This window comes from Nycticebus coucang, chromosome 13, assembly GCF_027406575.1.
Source record: "Nycticebus coucang isolate mNycCou1 chromosome 13, mNycCou1.pri, whole genome shotgun sequence".
Lineage (NCBI taxonomy): Eukaryota > Metazoa > Chordata > Mammalia > Primates > Lorisidae > Nycticebus > Nycticebus coucang.
The window spans coordinates 31929370-31938554 of NC_069792.1; the positions used below are offsets into that span (position 1 = coordinate 31929370).

Here is a 9185-nt window from a genome sequence, read left to right on the forward strand (position 1 = left end):
AGTAAAAAGCAACAGAATTCACTTTCAAATAGAAAACTAACTTCACCTTCTGGTGCATTTACTACATACTAGGAGGTATGGAGCTATGGGTGAATGAATTAACAATAATTATGATGATAATAATCATTCCCAGTCATGGAGATCTCAGCGGTGGGTGCCATTCTGCATACTTTCATCCTTAAGCTTAGATTTCCTCATCTGTAAATTAAGGATAATAATGCATCTATCTCATTTACAAAGTTGAGGCAGCAGGGTCACAAAGGTCAGTTTGAACACAGCCATGAATTAAAATCCTAGCTCCAATTTCTACTATTTGATCTCAATGAGCTTCCATTTCCTCATCTCTACAGCAGAGATGAAGCCACCTACCTCAAAGAACTGGAATGAGGAACTGAAGGGGACAGTAGGTTAAACACCAGCTGGTGTCTGTATCTCCAAGTGGTGCCCAATAAATATGTACGCTCTCTCTTACTATACACGTGAACCGCTACTGTTAACCTCCGACAGCAGCTGTGAAATGTCCATAGTATCCAAGGATGCATTTCCCTTTATAACAATGTTAACTTTACCTAGAGCAAGCTTAATATGCCAGATTACTGGCTCAAAGCTTTACATCTATGAACTCACTTATTCCTTACCACAATCCTGTAAGATAGATACTACTGTTATTCCCATTTTAAAGATGAAAACATGGAGGCAAAGAGTTTGGGTAACTCGCCCAGTTTCAGCCAAATGGTACTAGATGAATGCAACAGTACTTACTGGGCCAATTTCTTTGAGGTTCCACACTTAGAAGGACTCATTTCCAGAAGTAGGTACTGGCTGCTCTCATAAACAGCAATCTGTTGACTTGACTAACTTCTCAACTTCTGAAATAACATTTTTTGTATTTTCTTAGAATTCCTTAAAAAGCCCTACATTTAAAATAAGGTGCCTATAACTAGTTCATCTTGTTCTAGATGCTGGAATACCATAAATAAATGCACTTCTCTCTCTAAAGATTACCTAAAAAATCTTACATTAAAATACACCACTGAGTTTTGCTTTAAACAACAATTTCAAGTCCAAATTAAACAGATCACAGTTTTAATGTGACCTGTTGTGTTAAACTCATGATTTCTATGTAAATATTCCACTTAGTTTTTTTAATATTCACTATGTAATATACTGTACACTGTAGATTGTTTACCATATACTGTACAGCATTTTAAAGCACTATTCCTTTTACAAATCTAATCAACTCAAGTATTAAACATCAATGATGATAATCCATTGCTCTGCTTAAAAGGAAAAGCTCTAAGGGACAGCTGGGAAAGAAAGGTTAAAGAGTTCTATCCTTTACAGTAGAACACTGAAGCTACCTATAAATCATGCTCTTTGTTTATTAACATAATTAAGCCCATCAGTACACTTAACTTTCAGACTCAACAACTGTCTGGCATGAACAATTTCCACTTTTTCTAAAACAAAGGGCATGTGTTCAAAAAGGGATCTTCTGCATGCTCTCTGCACAATGCATGCTATTTTAAAACTTGATTTATGTGTCTAATTCCTGGACCTGCCTTGAAAAATATATTGGGGTTCTTCCTCCCATGCACCCTATTAGGAGAAGACGCTCCAATTTGAAGAGTGCACGGTTTCAGACTACAGGCAGCTATATCATGTCAGCATTTCATTAAACACTGTTCAAGCTGGACTTTGAACAAATGTTATGGAGAACCACAGCTGCAGCCACTGCAGAGAGACAAAGTTATCCAGCCAGGAAGCTTACATAAGAGGTGCAGGACAAGCACGGTGAAACCCAAGTGTCATCATCTGATTTCTATTTCTTTGAGACTTGCCCACATTCTTAAAGTGTATGAAATCACATGCACAGAGCGTTTTTCTCATTTCATTTGCCTTAGAGCACAAAACACCAGTTTGATATATAAATTGTTTTTTTCCCTAAAGGACTAGCCTCCAATTATGGAAACGCTGGCAACTTCTGCCTAGGGAAAGTGTAAAATGGGATGCGCGGGAAGCCTGCAGGCCTGAAAGGAGTGGTTTAGCTCTTCTTCCCAAAGATTCATAGCCGCGCTGGGCATCCAAGGAGAGTCATTCCCTCAGGACTTAGGATGGAGGTGAGAAGACCTCTTGGACCCCTCCCCCACACACACACACAGTTAAGGAGCTCCGAATGTGCTATTAACAAGCAGCACGCAAAATGCCCTCAGAGCACCTGTCCTCTCCCAGCACATTTCCAACTGGCATATTCGTCAGAGGCTGGGGCCAGCCAGTCCTGGACTCCAGACTCTCCCCGTGTCTGAGTGCAGTATCTCCTTTTTCCCACACTGCACTTTCTCACCAAGCTGGAACATTGCTAACAAGAGGTGCCACCCCCGCTTCCCACAACATAAAGATGATAAAAATGAACCTCTCCCTCCCACGGCTCCCCTCCAACTTCAGAAACTTTAGTCAACTTACCGGGACTCAGGAGGCACAGAGTCTTCCTGGGGGGGACGGCGCTCTGAGGCAGCCTCGCAAACCGGTGCGCAGCCCCACCGGCACCGCACTGCCCCGCCGCAGCGGTGGGTGCAGGACGAGGAGCTGCGGCTCTGCACCAGCCGCCTCAGCTCAGCCGTGCCTGACGCCCGGCACTGGCCTCGGCGCACCGCCCTGAGACGGTGGCGGCAACTGAGGCTGCAGCCGCCGCACGGACCTACCACTGCCGCTGCCGCTGCCGCTGCCGCCAGCCCCGGAGTGTGAGCCCCTGGCGCGTGTCTCCGGCTCCAAGGGAATCACGGCTCAACAGGAAAGCCAGTCCGAGAGAAACCGACGTGCCGCCACCGGCAGACCGCCAACCTTCTGCCAATGGGCCGGTCGCATCGCGGGCGAGCGAGCGGGCGGGTACCGCAGACCCCTCTCACCGCCGCGCCGCGGAGGATGACAGGCGGCGAGGCGGCGCGGCAGCACCGGGCGCGAGTGCGCATGATCACGGCCCGCTGCGGCACGTCACGGGGAGGCGGGGCGGGGAGCAGGGGCGGGGAAGGGACGAGCCGGGCGGGGTCGGCGTGGGGGATGTCGAGGGAGGCTGATGATCCTTGTGGGCTGCTCTGTAAGAAGACTGCCTCCTCGGGTACTGTAAACCTAAACCTCTGTGGTTGAACTTGCTTTTCTCTGGAGTCCATGGTCCCTTGAAAAGCACCGTTTACTCTAAGCGGTCCTTAAGGTTGCGGGCCAGCTTACAAAAGCCAATTTTACTAAGCTTATAGCTTACCCATAAAGAGTTGTGATTTGAGGGACAATAGTCCTCTATTGTGGCTGTACATTAAAATAAGTTGGGAAGCTTGTAAGAGCCCTTTGCCCTGGCCGCACCCGAGAAGTACAGGAGAATCTCTGGGCGGGGTCTGGGTATCAGTAGGTTGTAAAGCTACCTCAAGATACCAAGGTCCAACAGTGCTTTTCAAACTAATGTGGGACACAACCTCTTGGGGATTTTGCTAAGATGCAGATTCTGATTCAGTAGGTCGGGGAGCGAGAACAAGAGGCGATTCTTTCTTTCTAACAAGCTTTCACACGTTGCCAAAGTGTGGTCTAGAATCTGGAGCAGGGTTTCTGAAAAGTTGGTCTTCCTGACAGTCACCCCAGGAGCTGCCAGCTACTAGGGAGGCTGAGGCAAAATGATTGCTTGAGCCCAAGACTCTGTGAGCTATGACGCCAGGATCACTCTACTGAGGACAACCAAGTGAGACTGTCTCAAAAAAAAAAAAAAGAAGAAGAAGAAGAAAGAAAAAAAGAAAAAAATGCAGAGCAAATGGCCAGGCGCTAACCACTGTGGTAATGGTTCTGGGTCAGTGGTTGGGAATAGTTGAGCTCTGGTATTCCATGTGTAATAAGCACTCTACATAACCCTACTAGGGGTTTTGTTTGGACCAAACTACAGGTTTACACCAGCAACTTGGTATTGAGAACAGACTTGTGGGTGACAGAGAGCCAAGCTATGTCCAGAACTCAGAACAACTAACTCCAAATCCAAGGTGTTCTAGACCAAATGGTGCTTTACCTGACTAGTTCCAGTTATCTACAATTATTGTGAACTACTTAGCAGGAAAAAAAAAAGACGTAAATGGTATTAAACATACATACATACACTCTGTTGAACACTAGTTCCACATATCATTAGAGGAGACTTGAAATTGGAGAAGAGGTTCACTTGGGAGAGAGTAGGGAGCAGAGTGATGAAATAAGGGATGATAGTGTGTTGCAAAGAGTGTGGAGGAGGAAACCAACTTCAGACTCAACATAAAGCTTGGACAGGCACTTTGTGGAAGAAAAGCTAGGGACCAGACTTCAGAACATGGTGTGAAATTCAGGCGTTCAAGAGCTTATAAAGGCATGGCAATTCACATCTTTTACCTCATTGAAATCTTACAATATTCTCTTAAATCAAATAAAAAAAGAAATTATGCCCATTTTACACATTAAAAGTGACACACTTTGAACATTAGTTGACTGTTCAAGTGGAACTTGAATAAAAGCAAGGACCTTAGCGAAGAACACAGCTCCTATAACTCTAAGGAAAACAACAATTCAGCTCTTAAATAAAGCAAATGGTTTCTGAGTTTGCTAGTCTCATCTTTTGAAGGCTGTGCCTATATTTTCTGTTCAGAAGGCTTTCATTCTTGTAGGAAGGAAATACATTTGTGTCTTCATCCCAGTTTTGCAGCTCCACATCTTGGGTTTGGGAGATGTCTTTCTAGTCCTAGGACATTGCAGTTACACAATGCAGGATTTATCGAGGACTTTGAAAGGGACATATTCTGGTGACAAGTATAATGACCCTCCTTATTTTACCCAAGCCTAGAAGCTAAATAATTTAGACAAAATCACTAATCTGAGCAGGGGCCAGTCTCAAGCCTCTGTCCTTTTCCTTTGCTCTTTTCATGAAATGATATACTGACCATTGTTTTTCATTTGTAAATTTTTCATACCAAGATTTGCCATCAGAATATTAGAACCCAAATGCACTTCAAAGCCATAACTTAATATAGAACCAGAAGTGTCAGGAACAATTATGTGCTTGTGATATAAACTGTATTTCCAATCTGAGTAAGGTATCAGAAGAAAGTATGTGGTATTTATTTGCAGTCTTCTAATCCAGAGGTTTGCCTTGAAATGCTGTTTTGCTAAAATGCTGTCCCACCCACTTGCCTCTTTACTTGTCTTATAACTCTTCATTAGAGCTATTCTTTTGTGATTTTGTGTGATGATGAAGTAAAAATAAATAAATTCCTAGTAGAAAGAGATTCTCTGTAAATGAAGGAACTGGCACAACAGAGGTTATAGTATTTAGCACATTTTTTAATAAGAAATATTTAAGATGAGCCAGGTGCAGTGGCTCCTGCCTACAATCCTAGTACTTTGGGCAGCTAAGGCAAGAGGATCACTTGAGGCCAACATAGCAAGACCCTGTCTCTACCAAAAATTAAAAAGAAAAAGATAGTTAGGGATGGTGGTGCATACCTGTAATCCCAGCTACTCAGGAGGCTGAGGTGGAGGAGTGCTTCAGCCCAGGAGTTCAAGGTTGCAGTGGTCTATTATCGAGAGTCAACCTGGGAGACGGAGTGTGACTCTATCTCAGAAATAAGCAAACAAACAATAGAAATAGTTTAAATAAAAAAACTATTAAGGTGGCAGAATAGTCATCTTGGGACTTCTAGAAAAGGAAACTAAACTCGTCATTCTGAATTTTTTTTTTATACTAGAAACTCCAGTCAAAATATTTATGTCTATAATATTTGAATTCATTCACATATTGGCTTGAAAAGATTTAAGATTTAATTACATAAATCTTTGCATGTATGTAAGATTTAATTACATAAATCTTAAATTAGTATGTCCTACTGCCATTTTATTTGCATCATTATTATTAGCATTAAACATATGAAATGTATAATGTTACCTTGATACTATATTGACTGTGTCTTAATATTGACTGTCTGCATTTAGAATTTGTTTCACTTTAGCTGCTGTTGTCTGGCATGAATAGCAGCTACTTTTTTTTTTTTTTTTTTTTCCTCTGAGGTCTGTATTCCTTACGGGTCAGCAAAGCCTTCTCTTTGGCTCAGAATTTCTTTCTTCAATGCCTCTGAAACTCCAGTAGTGAGGTTTTCAATTACACAGACACATATGACTCCACTGAACCCCATTAATCCCCTCATTCAAGAAGCTGTTCCTAGGATAGGTAAATTCTTTCTGCTAAAAATCATAGACTCATCACTAAGCTGGAAAGTTTTGTCTCAAAAATTCTCCACCTTTATTAAGTACATATCTTTTTTTCCTTTATTTTATTGTTTGAGATTCATTGAGGGTGCAAAGAATTAAGTTACACTGATTGCATTTTTTAGATAAAGCCCCTCTTATAATTGTGTCCCATCCCCAAGGAGGTGTGCCGTACACTGTGACTCCCCCTCCCCCTCCCTCTTCCTCTCTCTCCAATTGCTCATTTCCCTACCCCCCTTGTATTAGCTCATCTACTGCCTTCATATTAGAATAAAGTACATTGGATTCTTGCTTCTCCGTTCTTATGATGCTTTACTGAGAAAAATGTATTCCATGTCCATCCAGGTTAATACAAACATTTCTTTATCCATTTCACTTAAAGTGATTCTTGACATGATAATCTTCAGTCTCTTCCTAATCCATAGACAAAGACCAGAAGATAGGAGAACTATGGGGAGTCCAAGATGACTGGTGAGGCTGAGATAGAATCAAGAGCTAAGAATTAGATGCCAGTGGTGAAAAGTAAGCTTGCCATAAAAATTAATTCAAATTGTACTTGATTTTTGGACATGGCTTATTATGGAGTTTGCCTTGTTAGAACACATGCAGCAGCTGATAACTTCACTGGAAACCGTAGCTGAATCCCTGGTGGATGGTAGAGGCCAAGTGGGGGAGATTAGCATTCTATCTTTTTTCCAGAGAAACTTTAGAAAACTATTGAAAAGTGCAATTCCTGTTCTAACACAGGACACTTATGAAGTGCCTGCATTTCAAATGTTCATGTCAAAATTGGTCCATTTAAAAGTTAGAGCAGCCAATACAGTGAATAATCAGGATTTTCAGGTTAACTCCAAAATGCTTTTTAAAACCTCTATTAACAAATAAGCTAACAGTGTGAATTATAATGCCAAGCCTGAAAAGAAGTAGGTGTTGGGTAAGGATTCTGGCTGGAGGTAAGAGTGGCATTAGGGGCAGGGGAGGGTGGAATTTAGAAGTGGAGAAGATGACTAAAAGTGGCGTTTGGTGGCTGAGAAGTGGAGAGTGATGGAGACTAAATATCAGCAGCTACTGAGATCAGGTTGGGAGATGACCTGAGACCAAGAAGAGAAATAGCAGTGAAACTGCACTGGCTACACAGGGCTTACCTATAACAAAAGCAATGAGAATTCCATGTTTGACTTGATTTATAGGAAGGAATAAACAGAGATCAACAAATAGATGATAAATTCCTTAAAATCTGTTATACATGCATCAAAGAATGATTACAGAAATGTACATCCAATTTCAGTCCCTAAGAACTACCTACTGCTTCCTTCTAATGGAGTTCCCCACTAGTAGTAGGAGAGAGCAGCCTGAGGGAGAGGCCAGGCAGCCCAGGGTGAACCTCCTAGGCTGTCTGGAGATGGCTGTCACCATCTCTCAGCTGCATGCACGTGGCTGCCATCTTTGATTGTGGAACACAAAGTGACAAGAGCTGAAGCACATATGAGGCTCCTAATAAATAAATGCGCTGTTAGTGGTGATCTTTCCCTTTTTATCTCCCCCCCCCGAGTTAAAATTTGTAGCTAGACATCTCTTAATGTCCATTTTATCATTTTAATGTAAGCCATGATTGACTGTTTTTAAGAGAGCACTTTTCTGAAAGAAGACGTAAAAGTTACTTTAGGGCTCCTCTGAGAGCAAGAGAATCATGTAGAAAAGGCTTTCAGGGGAGATTAAGGCAAAGCCTACTAATGTAACTCTGTGGCCTCTACTGCAGAGGAAAAGGCAGGGCTTAAGGACTTCACATCTAGATCTTTCTCCTGGGAGAAAGAAATTATGGTGGCAAGAGAGACGGTACTTATAAAAGTGAAAACAGAGAGAGATTTAAGGCAATATCTTTACATTACAGATTAAAGAACGGGCTTTCCCATTGCCCTTTGCCATCTTGACCTTACATATTCCTTAAAGTTTTATACTGACCTCAGCACTCAGGATTTGTGCCTGGAAAACTGATGCAGATTCTCAGGATGTTGGTTGAGACTCTTTAGGTTCACTTTTAATTCTTCTGCCTAAGTGCTTGAATATAATATACTCTTTAGAAACATATTTCAGGTAGGCATCTGAGAAAACTTTGTATTTCATTAGTCATCAACCATTTAAAAGCCCAACAAGCCAAACTTCAGAATGGAGGCTGAGAGATTCAATCCCAGAGAAGCTAGTTGTGCTGTCTCCAGTGTCACAAAGATGTGAAAGGCTTTTAGTCACTAAAGCATTTCTGTCATTTTTTCCCTGTCATATATCTTCCTGCAGTCTCACCCTCTCACCACTTTTTTGGCATTGGAATCTTCTGCTCTTAGTCTTGTACCCTCCTGGGAATGGAGGTCGTCTCTTGCTATATCTCAACAACAGAGAACAAGGAGAGGAAATTCAGCAGAAACCAGCTCTCCCTTTTACCCAGTGGCCCATTTAGAAGTGGAAGAATACTCATTGTTTCCATGGCTTCTTTCTAAATCTGGGTAAGGTGCCTTACCTGGCAAATGGAGACAACAGTAGTAGTGATTATCATTCTTTGAAAGAGTTAGACATTTACCTAGCTTTACTTCCCCATGATAAGAAGCATCTAGTTTCTGCTGAATTCCCTTCTTTTGTTCCCCACTCCCAGACAAGAGAACCCTGAGAGGGCTAGTGAGGTTGAGGGCTTCCCAGAGCTTCTAAACACTTGTTAGTGGTCAAATCTCCAGTTCTGACAAAACTCTGGTATTTCAGATGTTATTCGTATGGCTCATAACCAAAACTTCTGGTATTTGAGATGTTACTTCTATGCCTAGTGGTCAGACCAGAGCAGAGCCTCAACTACATTATTCCAGGAATGAATAAAAGCACAACAACAGCCTGATAGGAAGGCAAGGGACCTCAGAGATTTCACAGCAATTCAAATAGTG

The 9185-nt window shown here is 42.2% G+C and overlaps 1 protein-coding gene across 3 annotated transcripts in view; it reads right to left on the reverse strand.

Annotated features, from left to right (window-relative positions):
- PAG1 (phosphoprotein membrane anchor with glycosphingolipid microdomains 1) overlaps positions 1 to 2900 on the reverse strand; it is a 182653-nt gene extending 179753 nt beyond the window's left edge. For all 3 annotated transcript variants that reach the window (XM_053559408.1, XM_053559407.1, XM_053559406.1), the window contains exon 1: positions 2464 to 2900. The gene's annotated coding sequence lies outside the window, so the exon portion shown is untranslated. The remainder of the gene's footprint in view (positions 1 to 2463) is intronic.
- Positions 2901 to 9185: the final 6285 nt, after the last annotated feature.